The sequence below is a fragment of the Ambystoma mexicanum genome, chromosome 3q (genome assembly GCF_040938575.1).
Source record: "Ambystoma mexicanum isolate Mex_15411 chromosome 3q, UKY_AmexF1_1, whole genome shotgun sequence".
NCBI classification, from domain to species: Eukaryota; Metazoa; Chordata; class Amphibia; order Caudata; family Ambystomatidae; genus Ambystoma; species Ambystoma mexicanum.
This window is the reverse complement of record NC_090926.1, coordinates 1,223,597,436-1,223,614,996: the sequence shown is the minus strand read 5'-3', so window position 1 is coordinate 1,223,614,996 and position 17,561 is coordinate 1,223,597,436. Positions and strand designations below refer to the sequence as shown.

Genomic DNA, 17,561 nt, shown 5'->3' with positions numbered 1-17,561 from the left:
TTGTAGTACAAAACATCTGGAGAGCAAAAGGTTGGACACCTGCGACTAAGGTTTTTAGAAAATTCCGCCAAAATGACAATACGCGCTCGGGAGGTTCATTAAAACTACAATTCCAAGCATTTTTCCTGTCATGCTTAATGTTCGTTTTGACAATGCGGAAACGTTATTTCTAGACGTTCTTGCAGTACAACCGTCTACTATGATGCCGATTTGACACACAATACAGACGATACTGCAGGCCTCATTAAAGGGTTGCCAAAAAACCCACCAGTGGGTTACCGGCAACCCCGTAACAGTTTCTGCCACCTGACTTCCCAGTGCCAGTGGGCTATTATAGCAGGCGGGAGAAACAGTAAATAATTGGACTCCACGGGAATGGGGTCACTGAAGCACCAGCACCACCGTTCCTAACAGTGCTGTGCTTCAGTGAAAACACTGCTGGTAGAGGGCGGCAAAATCTTAGTTTGGCGGCCCGTATGTTGCTGCCAACACCCTTATTTCAGGACCACCAAACTCGTAATGAGGCTTGTGGTGCCGATTTTTGTTGACTGCTTGGATGAGCGCGGGAACTTTTAATACTTCATAGGTTTTGTTGCCAATTCTGGAATGCAGGATTATTTATTTGGTTCAAGGCACGTTGGGACACTTGATTGGTAAATGTAGTATGGCGCTTGCACTGCATACCACAATGCAAGCCTATGGGAAGGACCAGAGTGGTGGAATCCTAGGTTCCCTCAGGGTTCTGGGAATGTCACTTAGACATTCCATATGGGAGTCACAGCCAGAAGGATGTCTTTACCTGCCTAATCTCTCTCCCTCCTCCAAACTACAAACACTGTAACTATAATAAAGCTTTTCACCTTTTATACTTACCGGCTCCAGAGTATTCACTGTGCGATGCTGGAAATTCATTGGAGGGACAGGGCCTCCATGTCCTTGTCCTATGCCCCCTTATCATGTGTGTTATGTGTTGTTGTCTGCACAGGAGTCTATGTGCGACTCCTGGCAGAGCAGCTCTTCCTCTTTTTGGTTGTGGTGAACAGACCCTTGGGATACTCTTATGGCACCCATGGGTGGGGGGTACAACCCTATACCCCTGGTGTATGTTTTTGGGCACCTGTGTGTGGCCCACAGAGCAGGTATGGGCTGGTGGCAGCCCCATGCTGAATGTGACAGGTGCTCTGAGTATCCTCCATTTTTGGATACCTAAGCTCTGCCATAGGAATCAGTGTATTCCTAGTAGGAGAATAGATGGCCCCTGTGGCCTCTTGGTTTCTAGAACCTGTACCTTGTTTTCCCAAAGTCATGGGAAGCCCTGACTCTGTCCCTTCCCCTGACTGGCTGTTGGGTGGAAGTTCCATATATTGTTTTTTTTAAAATGGTTTATTAGTGTACATAGCTTATTAAAACCTTTTCACTATTCTTTATTTTCTAAAAACAAGAAAACAGAACATATCCAACACACAAAAAAAAGTGAAAAAAGCAAGCAAGAAAGAAAGAAAATACCTTCATGTACATTAAAACGAGATAACTGAACTAGGTAAGATTGAATAAGATAAAGCAACATAGTAAAATCAGTCCCCATGAGGTTAAATAAGAAGAAAGCTGGATTGCTAAAATTAATAATAAAGTCGGCATTCTTAATTGCTTTAACCAGTTTCTCTATTATTCTCCATATTCATCAAATTTCTTGCGACTTTGAACTCATCTTTCCAACTTTCTAAATGTAAACTCCAGAAATGTTGTTGCGTAGTTTATTTTCATGTTTCAACATTCCTATATCAGTTTCCACCATTCCTTGGCATCTAGGCCGCACAAGTCTATAATGCAGTGGTGCAGGTAAGTGATTTTTAGTTCCTTTAATTCTGGGCAGAATAGGATCAGATGTCTTAACATTTCACTTTCCAATTTACACAATCAGCATTTTGTACAACTCTGTTCTTTCCCATATCTGGCCATGGCGGTCTTATTGTGTAATAGGATTAATTGAAATCATAGCAGCATGTCTCTTTGTGTACAATTCGGGAACTTCCTCAGGTATTCCGAGATTACGCTCATCACTCCCCAATTTGTTTTCAGCAAGGTGTGTCAAAGATTTTGTTCTTAATTCTTCAGTTTTCTGCCAGTCATCAAACCACTTGACACAAAAGGACCAAATGGAGAGGGGGGGTCTCATACCTGAGTCTACCCTTATATGTTCACACATTAGAGAACTCAGATTAACCAATTCTGTAAAGGTGTTCAAAAAATATATTATTATTCTTTTTTAGATTCAATTCGCCCTCTTGTGAGGTACGAAACTGCTTGAAAGATGAAAAAATATATTTTATTAAGTTTCTCTATCCACAGGGTGTTAAAAAGAAATACATGTAACCGTATTCCTATTGGATACCTATATTCATTTATCTCCTGTTTGTATGTTTTCAAGTTTTTTCTTCAAGAGTTCAAATCTCCCATATTTTACTTCTGTTCTGGTCTTTATTATAATTTTTAAGAATCCAGTTCAGAAATCTTGATGATTCCCATGTTTTTTTAGGGGAGTCATGGATCAGGAAGTCCGGCGATTCTTGACTGTATTCGTCTGGGACTAATCCTGCTATGGATGCCACAAAAAAGCCTACCGGTTTCAGTGGCAAGAGCGCCAGACAATTTATGCTGTCGAAGGCCTGTTTTAAATCACTGTTGGCCATGTATGATCTCTGTTTTTTGTCAATTGCTATTTTTTTCAGCAATGCCATTAGCAATAGGTTTAAACTGCAGCCCACTTGTTCAACACAGCCCGACTGTCGTATATTGTACGCTTTGGTCTCCTTAATCCATGTTTTAACCGAATCAGTAGCAGGGTGGCAAAGATCTTACCTGCACAATCTAGCAGAGCAATTGGGCGGTAATTTGATGGATACCATTCGATCACTCTTTTTAAAAATGGGGACGATAATCAGCGATTTCCATGACTCTGGAATTCGTCCTACTTTGCCTATTCTTCTGAATAGGATCACACGGTACTCTGACCATTGATGTGGGTTTATTTTTAGTACTGCGTTCAGCAATCCATCCGGACCTAGTGCGCGCGATGCGCTTGCTTTGTTAATCACGGCCTCAATGTCTTCTCTATCAAACTCTATTGTTGTTTTTTCTTTTGTATTTTCTCTTTTTTTTTTGCTGTTGTTTAGACGATTTTATCAGCCATAAGTCTTTCCTCATTTGTTTCTTCTGTTCTGATACTTCATATTTTCGATACCGGTTTGGCTTAAATTGTGGTTTCATCGACCTTACAAGGTTTTCTTTAAAGCTCAGTAGCGTTTGATTGTATTCTACTGAATTTTGTTCCTTGCTTTGCCAAATCTTTAGATCCTTTATTAGAATTGGAATATCTTTGTATTATTCGGAGTCGTTTTCGTCCCGATTCAAGTTCCACATTCACATTCCATACAGATTTTATCACGTTCTTGTCTCTGAATATTGGGGCAATAACAAGATCATGATCACTATGCGAAACAGGTATCACATCCAACCTCGAGATTCTTTGGAGTCATTTTTTTTAGGTGAATATGTAGTTTAATGTTGCTTTTGTTTTGCCATTAGTCCAGGTAGTGGTCAGCGGTATGTCCCCTCCGATATTACCATTTAGTCTGTGGATTTCTCTCACCTCTATTTCCTCCATCCAACTTTTTCCACTGACACATTTTCTTCCTTTGTGGCTTGTTTTTGACTTTGTGTTGGTTGTCCCATTCATTTTCAAAACAGTCAGCATTAAGATCTCCACAAATGATTATGTTGATATTACAATGTTTCTCTCTTATTTGATTGATCTGATCTGTTATCAGATCTATAAAGTTGTTTCCTTCTCCATTAGTTGGATTCCAGTAGACATTCAGCACTGATAACTCGTCACCTGTTTCTGCAGCTTAGGAGTCTGTTCGTAGTAAAGTTGACTGTTTGTATGGATTTAGATTTGTGGACTCGATTACGGACATGCCGATCCCATTTTTGATCAATGTCAACAGTCCAGCCGACGGTCTTCCACCCACACCTCCTTTTGCAGGATTAAATAATACGATATACCCGTCTACTAGAGGGGGCTCTTTTAACCATGACTCCTGATTGCATATGATTTCCACATTTCTTATACGCTGTATGTCTTCATTGAAGAGATGCCAATATCCCCTGGTATTCCAACTTCTGATCTTCCATTTTGCTTCACTCTTATTCCTCTTTTGCTTCTGAATATTTTTCATTGCGAGAATTCCAGCTACCCAACTCCAGTGGTCTGTGTCTCCCACTGATCCTAGATTGAAGCCGGATTGATTCTCAGTAGGAGATCTACCTTTAATGGTAATATGAATTTTATTTAAATGACCTTTTTCCTTGAACAAGTTTTGATACTTGGTTTATCTGTCTCCGAAGTTGTAAAATTTGAAGTACTTGGTTCCTCTTTGTTCGGCGCTGGTGTTTTCTTTGCCTTATCCTCTTGTTGAATACGTTCAGTCGATCTATCCTTCATGTTTGAGAATTGTTGGTCATCACATGCAACAAATCTTAGGATCTTAAAACCAAGGGATTGAAAAATTCTCTGATGCTTCATTCATTATATAAGCTAAGACCACAGAGTTGAGCGTTAGTTCTGCCATGTCATTTCTGGTTTCGTTAAGGAAAACTCAGTCAATATTTCTTCTGATCGAATAATCCTCAATTGTGGTATGTATTGCAGGAGTTTCATTATTGTTGATCTATTAAGAATGAGACCATCTGTGGCTCTCGTAATTTTTTCCAAGGGTATCATAGTTTTTGAATCCTGATTAATCACCTTTTTTTTCGATAAATCGTGTTTTTGCATTTTATTTGGGATTCGATCAAGTGGACTGTTCATTGGTTTAGTCTTATCATTATTGTTATTATTATTTATGCTTGTTGCTGTATTGTCCATCGTTGGTTTAGGGATGGGCGACTTCACTCCAATGCTTTGAAGGAGGGATCTATCTGCAATGGTCCGCTTGAGATTACATCTGTCTCTTTTTTCGCTCATTTTCAGAAGTCTTAGTTACTTACCTGTAACTGTATTTCTCCAGCATTGGTATCTTTCATAGATTCACATGCTTGAATATTCCCCATCGTCAGCATAGTGATGGGATGTTCCATGACGTTATTCATTGAGCACACATTATTGGCTATTTTAGAGAAACCAAAGGGCACATTGACATCTCAAAGGGCTTCTGCCTATTAGGTAGTCATATCAAATCCAGCGATTAAATTAGTCTGATGTAAAATAGTGAATTCTGCCATGTTTGTAGCAGAGCCAATGACAGAAGGAGAGCCTGTACACGATTGCGCAAACTATGAAGAGTTCTATGATGAAATCCCTAGAATAAAAGAGAATGCATTAGCAGGGGGAGAGATTGTTTTCATTGACGGTTCGTCAAGGATCAATCAAAATAATGGACAGAGATATACAGGTGCCGCTGTGATAAAGCACAGGGCAAATGGGGAATTTTGGGTGCTTAAAAGTACTCGATAGCCATCTCATTATTCAGCACAGGCTGCAGAATTATTGGCGTTGATACTCGCGCTCGAGGATCACGCAGACCAGGAAGTAACAGTGTACAGTGACTCCGCCTATGTGACGTCGACGGTGCACGCAGGGTTAGCATGTTGAAAAGGAGGGGCTTCCTCAGAGCGGACGGCACGCCATTACAGCATGCCACCTTGTTGGACAGGCTTATTAAAGCACTACAATTCCTAGTAAGCATCGCAGTCCTCAAGTGCGCAGCTCACACTAAAAGGGCAGATTGTATCTCAAGTGGAAATCAAGCAGCAGACGTTGAGTCCAAACGCGTTTCAAATGCAGATAAAGAAATGATGAATGTTGAAACTCGTAATGTAAATGAAAAAATTGTTGTTATAATAACCTGTCAAAAATGCAGTTGGTAGAGGTCCAAGGGGAAGCACCTCAAGAGGAAAAGAATTTGTGGACACAAAGAGGGTGTTCTTTAAACCCCTCTGAAGTATTGTGGCAACAAGACAGCACTGGTAAACCGATGATGCCTGTTACCTTATTAATGGTGGCACTAGAACAGCTACACCACCCCGCGCACACAACGAGGGAGAATCTCGCTATAACTATTGCTGAGGATTAGTTTGAACCAAATCTATTAGAACATGTTGCATTTTATGTAGTGAATTATTTTGTGTGCCAAACATTCATGGGTGGGCATCCACTGCGCACAGTTATTCCGAGACCCAATGGCCCTTTTCAGCATTTGCATATTGACTATGTCGACATGATACAAGTATGTAATGGATATAGATACCTGATCGTAGTAGTGTGTCCCTTTTCAAGGTGGATTGAATCAGATCCCTGTATGCACCCAGATTCCACCTGTGCAGCAAAATTCTTAGTGCAGGAAGTATTTCCTAGATGGGGAGTATGTAAGCTAGAATCAAATATTTGAACAGATCAGCTTATTGCTTGGTATAAAGCACACGTTTACTTCGGCTTATTACCCGCAAGGAAATCGGATCTGTGAGTGGCTCATCAGCCTGTTCAAGGAAAGAATAGCTAAATTGAAGCTTACCTTGAAGAAAGGGTGGTTGCCTTGCCTACCACTGGCATTATATGCTTTAAGGAACCAATTGGGTTCTGACCACGATCTCACGCCCCACGAGATTGAGACAAATGAGAACAACCCTAATGCCTCCGTTCAGAATTAGAAGTGATGCTCAGCTAACTGCAGTTTGCTTGGAATGGAATTGCGTGATTATTTGAACTGTATGACTTCAAGTATCTCTGTCATTTCAGGACAGCTGCAGCGACAATGGTGTAGGGCAGTACAGAACAAAGAAAGAGATGCTTCAACAAGTGAACCTAGAGAATTACGTGTTCCCCAACTTTTCCCCCGAGATGCGGTCCTAATCCACAATCATACAAGGAAGAAGTGGGACAAACCTCGTTTTAACGGTCCGTTCATGGTGGAAGATGTCACGCCGTCTGATGTCAAAGTGCAGGGTAGGCGTACTTGGACTTTCTTAGGCGATGTAAAGGTTTTTGCTGGAGAAACCCCTCTGCCCACACCCCTACAGGAAGCAAGTACAAGTATCGGGGAAGAACCCCAGCACGTGCAGACAAGATCTATGACGAGGAAGAATGATGCAGAAGCTGTTACCTAAGGAAAAAGAGTTTGTTGGACTGTGGCTTGTTTCAAATACTCTGTGCAGTCATTACAGGGTTGAGGAGAATTTTGTTTTGTTCTTAAAGCCACTAAGAAGCTTGCTAAAAAACTTTGGACTGAGGCATGCTTAATCCTTGATAAAAAGAGGATTATGTCAGATTCGTGGTTACTGCAATTTGAAGAGGGTGCAGTACCCTGATTCATTTCACACTGAGTTCCTGTTTGGATTTAGTGATGATGTTGCCCAGTGATGACCTTTCTCTGCTGGTTCTTACCTATTTCGAGTTGGTGTTGCGCTCTTTCCCTTCGCTGGTGGGGATAACTAATTGCATACCTGCTTTCTTACAAGATCCTAAAAATGGCCCAGTTATAAGAAGATTGCTTATAGTTATCACTGAACAAATTTTGCAATTGCCCGAGTACAGTGAGCAGACCACAAATGCCCCTATCAACTGATGCAGCTCATAGACTAGTCAGTGTTCTTTCGTTTGATTGAGGAGTGTCCACATCTTGTTGGAAAGCACACTGATGTACACACCTATCTAAGAGATCAAAGAAACACTACACACTTGAATGTGATCTTGGAAGGCATTATAATCCAAGTGAGCATATATTCCGAACGAACTCACAGATCGGTGTGAAACTTTCCTTCGAGGGACAGATCGAGAGGTTGCTGATAAAAAAAGACTATTGTTTCATGCTGATAGAAATTCGACATGTTTTCTGGGCTGAAGCAGATTTGAGGCATAGACGGAAGCTGATATATGTCATTGAGCTCATTTAGACTTACTGAGGTCGTTTTTTCATGCTGGAGAGGCATCTACATTTTGGCTGGTGAAAGGCTGGTTCCAGAAATACAGTAAAAGAATTTGTTCTTATCATCCAGTAAGCGGATAGCTGATTGAGGTCGAATTGCTGATTCAAGACAGTCGCTTTCAGAGGCAGTTCACAATGTTGATGTATTAAAGTTTGAGTTTTTCCTTCCTTAGGCAATAATGATGGGCAGCATTAATAGTAGCATAATCATGCCTAACACAGAGAGACGTCCACGGTGTCCACGAAGTAGATTCTGTAAAGTAATTTACCGCTGTGTTATTTACACTTGCATTGTGTTCATAATCGAACTGCTTTCACTGACTGTATGCACAGCATTCTACATTGGTGCAAATGGAGCTAAGACTCCTGTGCATGCTCCTGAGCAGAAGGAAAATGTAAATGTGGCAACTACTAGGCAGCCCAGACCCTATGTAATCATTCCTGTTCCAAAGAAAGATGACAAATTGCCTAAGCCTGAGATAAGTGCCATTACTAATCATTCACATACAAAAGGTGTCTTCGAAACTCTTTTTGGGCGCCAGAGACAGGCTTGGCAAGACAAAGGGTTGTTAGAGAGTGGGCCTACACCAGCAATGCATGCAAATACACCTGGACCTGTATTAAATGACCCAAAGATAATCCCCAAAAGACAGTCACACATGGAGATTTTGCAAGACATTTTTATGCCTAAAGGGAATGTTGAGAGGATGAAACTGGTTGAAACATCTCCTATACAGGGAACACTGATGGATGTTCCTGTAATAAGGCCAGCTGGAAGAGGCTATGCTGGTACACTTCATGATATGATTATAGAAGCTCACATGAAAAGAATGAGGGCTAAAGGAAGCACCCAGGAAGATAATTATGAATTAAATGATTACCTGGAAAGCACGGCACAATTGGGAAATAAAAATGGTATCAACATATGAAGGAAGTTGGGAGAGAAGTTGGGAGAAGAACTTCAAAGGAGGAATGCTTTGCACGTGCACTCCTGCCATACAGCATGGAGAAGTCTAAAATCTTCATAGCTATTGAAATCGATGTCCTAACTGCACACTGCACAATGCATTTAGCATTCTGTAGTACAAGAGGCCAGTTCATGGGTCAAACAGCCTCTCTCAAATGGGCAGCTGAATGGACAGATGCAGATGAAGATGACTATAATCAAGATATAAAGACAAGTAACAAAGCCCAGAATAGGAATCATGTGATCAGATATGAGAAACCTGGAGTAAAAGGAACTGGAATCAGACGAGAAGAGAATAAAAGACTGAAAGTTCCAGGAATATCTGCAGAAGACATTTGTAGATGGAAGAACAGAGGCCAGATGCAGATTTGGGCAACTGTCCCATCACCAGATGGCTGGGGAGAAGGTGTGGTGATCTGCAGAGACTGGGTAATAATACGTCACTACCAGCCAAAGATTGAAAATGCACAAATGTTGTGTAAACCTTTGTGGCCGAAATTTGCAAGGCTACTGACATGGGTCGAAGACAAAGGTGGACCCTTGCAGATAGTGCCTTTAGAGAATGCAAAGCTGTGTTTCAGAAATAATGGAACAAGAAAAATGGGAGATAACCAGAAATGTGGTCGAATATTTAAAGCACCAGGAATGAACATTGGGACAGCAGTAATTATGGATCATTATTGGGCTAGTGGATCCAAGGCATACATGAAGTTACCTAAAGACTGTGGAGGAATATGCACACTGGTGAATATCCATGTTCCAGCATTAGTGATTCCAAAGAGTGATCTGAATCTTGACAGTTTTCCAACAGCAGATGCTCCCCTGAGGAAGATGAGATCTGTGGAACTGATAAAGAGGATGAAAAGAGAGAACTATTTCTCAGCCAAATCAATAGAAACTTTTGACTCTATCCCGTATGAGCACAGACTGTTTAGCCAGACTTCTTCAGTGTTCACGTTGATCTTCATGCCGAGAATCCAGGTTGGAGCAAACACCAAGTGGTAACAGATAACCAGGTGGGAATTACTGCAGACAATTAACAGTACAGTAAAGGGATTCAATGCAATCAGAGAAGAGATGAGAGCCATAAGAATGATGACTCTCCAGAATAGATATGTCTTGGACATGATCACAGCTATGGAGGGAGGTGTTTGTGAAAAAATTGGAGAATCATGTTGCACATTTATACTTCCTCATGATGACGAGAATGGAACCTTGACAGAGGCCATAGACATGTTGATGAAACTCCATGGCCAGTTGATAGACGAAGTGGAAGACATTGCTGATGATAGCTGGTATGGATCCCTATTTTCTTGGGTTCTAAAATGGATGGCAGACATGTAAAGTTTCTTGGAGCCCTGATAGTGTTGGTGTTGCTTGGATTCTGTGTGATCAAGATAATAATCTCACAGTGCAAGAAGACAGGAAAGAAAGCCATAGGGATGAAGATCATGATCGATGTTGAGCCAGGATGGAAAGCCAGAGACCTGACAGATGAAGAAATCAGAGACTTTATGAAGGCCAGTATTCATGCACCTGAGGGAATGAAGTTCATCTATCCAAAAAACCATAAGAAGTATGTGGGAAGATGGATCTAGTGGAGTCCAACTGGACAATGCATGCTCATGACATGGAATAAAGATGAGCATGTTAAATCAGCTGGATGCCTGAAAGGAGTCATAAAGATATGGGTCCCTAAAAATCTCTTTTTCAGAAGAGGGTGCCTGGATGTAAAGGTTGATGAGAAAGTGGTTGATGTATTGCCCAGAGGGGGGAGTGTAGAGGAGGAGCCAAGTACCCCTATTCCAACCGCCCCACCCATATTACCTGTTTGTTGGAAAGCAGTATGAGACATACACTGAGCGGTTGAACAGACAAATAGCAGAGTATGGACTCTGTGCAGTACCAGTGAAGGTACCAATACCTAAGAAGATCTGGGAGGCAAGGTACCCATTGAGAAAACTGTACCTACATACAGAAAAATATGATGACCATTTGAATGAGATTCCTGAAGAAGCAGAGCAGATAAATGGCAAAGATGAAGTGTGACGTCACACAGAATCGGGATGACGTCTGTAGAAGAGATGCAGAGACCAGAAAATGCAGATATTCTATAAGGCATCAAGAAAGAATTAAGGATTAGTGACATCTTTGGATCAAGGTGAAAAAAGCTTTTCCATAGAACCAGATGAAGATATTAAGCTCATTTATCCGTGTACAGATGCAACAGAAACACAAGTAGATGAAGTAATCTTGAGGCTAGCTTTATAGTAAATAGATTACAGCAAGCGCCAATATATATATATATATATATATGCATATGGATGAGTAAAGGATGGATGTTTCCACTACGCATTATAAGCAGTGCTGGAAGGCGGCCTCATTTCAGTGTGTCTCAGTTAAAAAGCAAATTAAATTACAAAATTAAGCAGAAGGAGTTGGACGAGCCAAGAAGCCAAGGTCTTATCAAATTGGAGTGAACTGACATTGGATACAATTCGTGTGAAAGAACAGAAACTCCTGTTCAGGAGGCTTGATCAAAACAAAAAGACGTCAGAGGACTATTATAAAATAATATTTTGATACACTAAAAGGCTCGATTCCATGGTCTCCAGTCACGTGGAAGAGTGAAGTTGGAAGAACGAGGTGGTCACACCTATGCACGAGGGCAGAGTGTGCCCACACGCCTTAACATTTCGCAGAGCACAGTACAAACTCAAGGCCAGGCTTCAAAGCCCTAAATGACACCGGACCATTGAAGTGATGATGGATTGATTAGCTGATTTTATTTATTTATTTATTTTATTTGTTTTTAGCCAGTTTAGGCTTTTACAAAGACAGCAACATGCAGACGAAAGTCTTGATCCAAAAAAAGAGCAAGACAAGGTGGAAAGAAGCAGTTTGCATTTCTATATGTTTACTTTAGTGTTACGTTAGTGGATAAGGTCCTTGTTGATCAAATTCACCTTACTCCAGGCGCACTCCAGGATCTAGCTCGCAGCTATAGCCCATCTATTTTTTTCACCGGAGAGGAGACGGGACCACCATGGTTCTTGTTCTCGAAGATCAGTATTCGAGAAGAGTGGAAGCAGGTAAAGCTTACGGGCCTCTCGAGTGGCAGGGCAGGACATCATCAGTTGTTTTATGGATTCGACTTGGTTGCTACCCGGGCAGAGCCTACATTCATTTGAGTTTGATTGTGAGCGTATATTCAGTATTTCTCTGGTCTGAATAAGAATTAGCCTGGCTCTCATAAAGGTTCCTCTTGGTGCTTTGTTGGGGAAAATCTTGATGTAGGTCATGGTTTCTTTTCTTTTTAGTGGGCCCAGTGAGAGGTGAGGTGAATCAGCAGTTTGTTCTTGGCTACTTGCTCTAAGGTAATTATCCAGTCCAATTCCTCCATTTTAGTTTTTACTTTTTTAGGGTTCATGATCAAGTCCTCTTCAGTACCGACAATGATAATAAGCAAGGTTTTTTTCCTTTCCATCCAGGAGTTGAGCGAGCTGCAGGTGCCTTCAGCGGCCTCTTCATGATCATTTGGTACACTCATGGGATTTCAGGCACGAGGATCGTTGTATAAAGTTGCATGCCGCTGTGCTCGACCATCGCTGACAGTGAGAGTAACCCAAGTTCTCGCCGGATTGCTGCGGTTTGTGTAGATTTAGGGAGGTTCAGAACTGACTGCCAAAAAAAGCCTTACAGTTTTGGCCAGATCGTCCAGGGTGTGCCAAAACAGGCCTCCATCCTGTAGACAATTGAGGGGATTACCTTGGATTTGTAAAAATTAATGACCGGCATCAATGAGAACCTTCCGTACTGCCCGTCGATCGCTCTGGTTTGGGCGGCAAGGATTCTGATTTTCGACCAAAGAACTTGCTCCATCCGTGCATCGAGTTTAGAGGAATCAATCGTTATGCCCAAGTATTTGAAATGGGTGACTGTCTCAAGCTTTGTTTTTCCCAGAAACCAGCTTGGCTTTATTGTTTTCCTTTGCGCTTTTTCGAGGATTCAGATTTTGGTCTTACTTACATTGATTTCTAGGTTATTGTGAATAGTGTACGCCGTCAAATTGTCTAGCTGCCTTTGGAGCCCGATAGGCGTGTGATCTAAAAAAAAAAGTCACGTCATCGTCATACAGTAGACAAGACATTGGTGTTTTCCCAATTTTTGGTGGAAAGAAGCAAGCTTTCTCTGCAAACTCCTTGTAGTCGCCGATGAAAGCTATAAACAAGGCCGGAGCCAAAGGACAGCCTTGTTTAAGGCCCCTGAATGTTGGAATTTCAGCCGAGAGTAAGCCTTGACGGCTCAGGCGAACTCGCATTTGTATGTTCGTATGAAGTGCCATTATTGGAGCCAAGATGGATTCGGGGCACTCCCAAAGTGCAAGTTTCTCCCAGAGCATGTCTCGGTCGACCCGGTCGAAAGCTTGAGTGAGATCCACAAAGGCTACATATACTCTGGAGGAACCAGTTCGAACTTTGCTCTTGATTATGTTAAGGAGCATGATGTTTACCGTAGTGTTTGCTTTTTTTAAAAACCTGTGCGGAAAGGGTCTGCACATCTGGAGGTCTTGGCCCTTTTCTGAAATTTTTTTAGAAGTAGTGAGGTGAAGACTTTGGCTACCGTATCCAGTAGGGCGATAGGGCGGTAGTTGCAAGGTTCTTCTCTCCGTCCTTTTTTGAAAATGGGAACAACTACCGCTGATGTCCATGAAGATGGTATTGAATTAGAGGCTTTGCACCGGCCAAAGATTTGAGCGCTCAAAGTCGTCCATTCTTTGAGATGTAGTTTGAGGTCAAGGTTGGACAGACCATCAGGGCCTGGTGCTCTTGAAAGTTTCAAGTTCTTTATCACTCTGCATATGTCTTCTTTATCAGAAAGATCTTCCCATGATGCTGTAGCCAGCTGTTTATCTAAGTTGGTCTTGTCTTGTGTTTTAGCAAAAAGTTTTTCAAAATGGGTAATCCATTTTAATTCACTAACCGCGTTGGTTAGCGCTTCATTTGTTTCAGTTCCACTGGGGTTTACGAGTGCCCAGAATTCTTTGTTTTTTTTAGAAGCCACGATCTGGAGCATTTTTTCCGTGTCTTATTGGTAGAGCATCATACGATGAGATTTTAACCAAGTGCGATATTTCTTTACTGCCTCTAGAATGATTTCACAGGCATTTGGCGAGTTTTGTTTCAGGGTGTGCCTTTTTACTTTTCTTAACACTTTCTTACGGTCCGTCAGGACCTGGTTGTATGTATGTTTATGTTTTGCTGGTCTATCCAAATGGTTGACTCTGTATTTCATGAGCGAAGGTTGGTAATTCACTGAAGCCTTTGTTCCTACCGGGTCGTTGACCAGGGGTTGCTTGCTATAGTTGTTGGTTAAATAGGCAACGTTTGATGCCGTAAAACGAAGTCGAGCTTGCTGCGTATTCAGGTGAACAGTCTGGTTACACCTGGGATTAGGCGTTCAAAAGATGTTCCATGACATTGCTAGAAGGGTGTGGTCGCTGTTGCTCGTTCTTTCTACCTCAAAGGAGCTGATTATAGATAGCATTGAGGTTGAGACGAAAATATAATCTGAAGTTGCTGAAGAGGCGTCTCTTTCCCACGTCGGGATTCGAGATTCAGCTTGGGAAATGGATGCCACGTTGTCAAAGTTTCGGGATGACATCAGAGCGGACCATGCCACGCCTCTCTCGTCTACGGACGATCTCAGAGTCTTCGCGATGGCAGCTTCGCTGGTCCGAGGGCAGTTTGCGTCAAAATCCCCACATACTATGATGTTGGTAACTGAGTAATCGACTGTTAGTTCGTCAATTGCAGTTGCGATGGACTTGCAAAATCTTTCAGTTGTAGTCCTCTGGGGATTCCAATAGACTGTAATTATGCCCAACTGGGTTTTTTATTGGTTTATCAGTAGTGTGGTTTTTGTTTTCCCAGGTTAGGAGGGCCACAAGAGGGCCATAGGATTCCGATGTTTTATTTGTAAGGTCTAATCCAGAGCCCGTGCGTACTGCAAGAAGGAGGCCCGATGAGGGTCAGCCAAGAAGGCCTCTTGTCGCCGGTGTTACTAGGACTGTGTATCCATCAAGTGTAGGTTTGTCGATCAGCCAGGTCTCTTGGAGACATTTGATGTCGAAGGCGCCTAACTTGACGTCTCCTGGCTGGGTTAGATGTTGTTGACCTCAGGTATTCCATGAACCCAGTTTCATGAGTAGAGCAGTTGGTAGGTCAGTTGTTGTTGACTCTCTCTCGGTGCATGACGACGGGTGGGGTGATGGCCATCTCCTAATTTTGGCTTCTAAGGCTTTTGTCAACCATCCCCATAGTCCTTTCGTGGAATTTTCCGAAATGTCTTCTTTGTTGGAGCGTAGGGCGTCAGGTTTATAGTCACGGTCCTTTTTTCTGGCTTGTCTCACTGGGGACCGCGAGACTCTTTGCCGCAAAGCGGTGTTGTGAGCTTTTTCCCCCGAGGTCCTTGTGCACTGTTCGTGGGTCGGGCGCCGCTGAGGCCCGGTGTGGTTGGTCCTGTTCGTGAACCAACACGGGTTCTTGGAAGCGGTCTCTCAAGTTCACGGTAAGAGGGTCTGCGTGTTTTTTCCGGCGAGTGGCGCGAATAACACCCCCATCTTGAGTTTCTGTAGAGTTCTTCTGTTTTGGAAGTGAATCGATGTCTTGTCCTATTCTCGTTTTCGTTTGATCCCGGAGGCTGAGTTCTTTTTTTAATTTCCAGTTCAGTGAGTCGAAAGCCTCTCTTTTCCAGTTCGCTGTACGTCTTCAGGTGAATTGGTTAGCTAATTGGTGGGAAGCTAGTGTTAAGACGAGCTCACCAGCACCTGGATGTTCAGTCTGCAAGCTGCTGGACGTAGGTGGAAAAGTACTGACGGGGGTTAGAAGCCAACCATTGTAGAGGACCGCGTAATTAAGGGTCCTACAGTTTGTGTAGTCAATGGGACGTTGTGCATTTAGTGACGATCATAGTGACAATTTTAAGGGGAGGGCTTAGTTGCCCCACCTGATGTTAAGTACCCCATCACTTTCCTTCACTGTTCTATATTGATATGGAACTTATACTTAGATGTTCACTTAGAACCTATCACTTCCTTCAATAGGTTTTTGTAGTTTGCCACAGAGGATGACATTGGCAATGACGCAGGTTAACACGCCACTCATGATGATTTTGCTTAATATGACCTCCGTTTTTTGTAAGATTCGTTGAGTAAGAGGATCGAGCGAGTGCTGATGATGATCGTTGTACTCCCTGTTATTGATAGTTAACATTGAAACAGACTTGCTTTTGCCAAGCTACTTGAGTCATTTTGATTATTGATGTATGAATAAAATCTGCATCCCCATCTATCTCAAGGGTAATTGCTACTCATCAAAGGCGCTGGTATATCCAGTTCACCAGCGATTTGAGCAACCTGATTGGTTACTTCCCCTGCACTGGGTGCTAATTGACATTATTGGGCCACTTAAATACATGCCTCCAGAGCATCATTTCATACTTGTGCTGACCGATTACATATCCAAATGAATAGAGGGCAGTTGTCTCCAAACATTTTTCACTGCAAGCGCGATTATGACCCCAACCAGAGTCTTCCACAGGGAAGGATGCCACACCACAAATGTTTCAACAACAGAGTTCAAGTCAGATTTTCAAAACATATTTTATAGAAAGTCATAATTCTATTAAAGAAATAGAGGCAAAGGATTATGCTTCTCTTAAATTTACTTCTTCGAGCAGCATAACAATAACAAAAAAACAAATGGACATTAAAGCCAACAAAAACTACAAATCCCTGTAGTTCGAGTCTTTAGTAGTCCATCTTGTTATTGGTCCATAAATAAACACGTACCCTTAAACTACCAATAGTCTATAGCCATCTCCATAAACCTTGACTGACATCTTAGAACCTCCTCTTTCTTTAGCTGGTCTTGACTGTTGCGTCCCAACCGGTAAACACTTGACTTCTCTCAAACTCCACACTGTAAATTACGTTCACGCCCATTTGGACTCCGCCATGAACCCTGAAACAATAAATAACAATCCATGTATCTGGTCTTTCTTGGGTGGGTAATCGTATTGCTTCAGACATTTGCATAACAATCAATTGCATTATATATCACATCATCACATTTCATCATTATTCACGATTAGCACAGTGGGATAATCCTACGCCTCTGTGTCTTTAATCGAATTATGACATTCTATAATCTATATGTTGAAAATTTGAATTCTATGTCAAGACCCGGAAGCTCAGATTATGCTTGTTTAAAGTGTACTTTTTTGACTGGTTTGAAATAAAATGTCTTGAATACTGTGGCGCTGTGGAGCAGCCCAAGATGCCTGCTTAGCTCTTGAGCTCTGTGTGGTCCGGACCGTAATCCGATAACATCTGCGGTCTCCTAAGTTACCAGCACACAACTACTACGAATATGCAGAGAGCAACTATCTGACTGCATCTACGAAGATTCGTGCCAATCCGGACATCGAAGACTGAATAACGCCAGCCTCGGCGGGGGCCCGGTCCTCCCCCAACCCCCCCACTACGGGCCTTCTGCGGCCGTGATAGATACGGCAGCCACCTGACGATCGGCCGGAGCCCCCACCTTCCG

General features: G+C 42.3%; 1 long non-coding RNA gene across 1 annotated transcript in view; it reads right to left on the bottom strand.

Annotated features, from left to right (window-relative positions):
• Nucleotides 1-16,968, bottom strand: part of LOC138447786 (uncharacterized) — a 146,619-nt gene extending 129,651 nt beyond the window's left edge. The window contains exon 1 of the long non-coding RNA XR_011259945.1: nucleotides 16,802-16,968. This is a non-coding gene — a long non-coding RNA (uncharacterized lncRNA). The remainder of the gene's footprint in view (nucleotides 1-16,801) is intronic.
• Nucleotides 16,969-17,561: the final 593 nt, after the last annotated feature.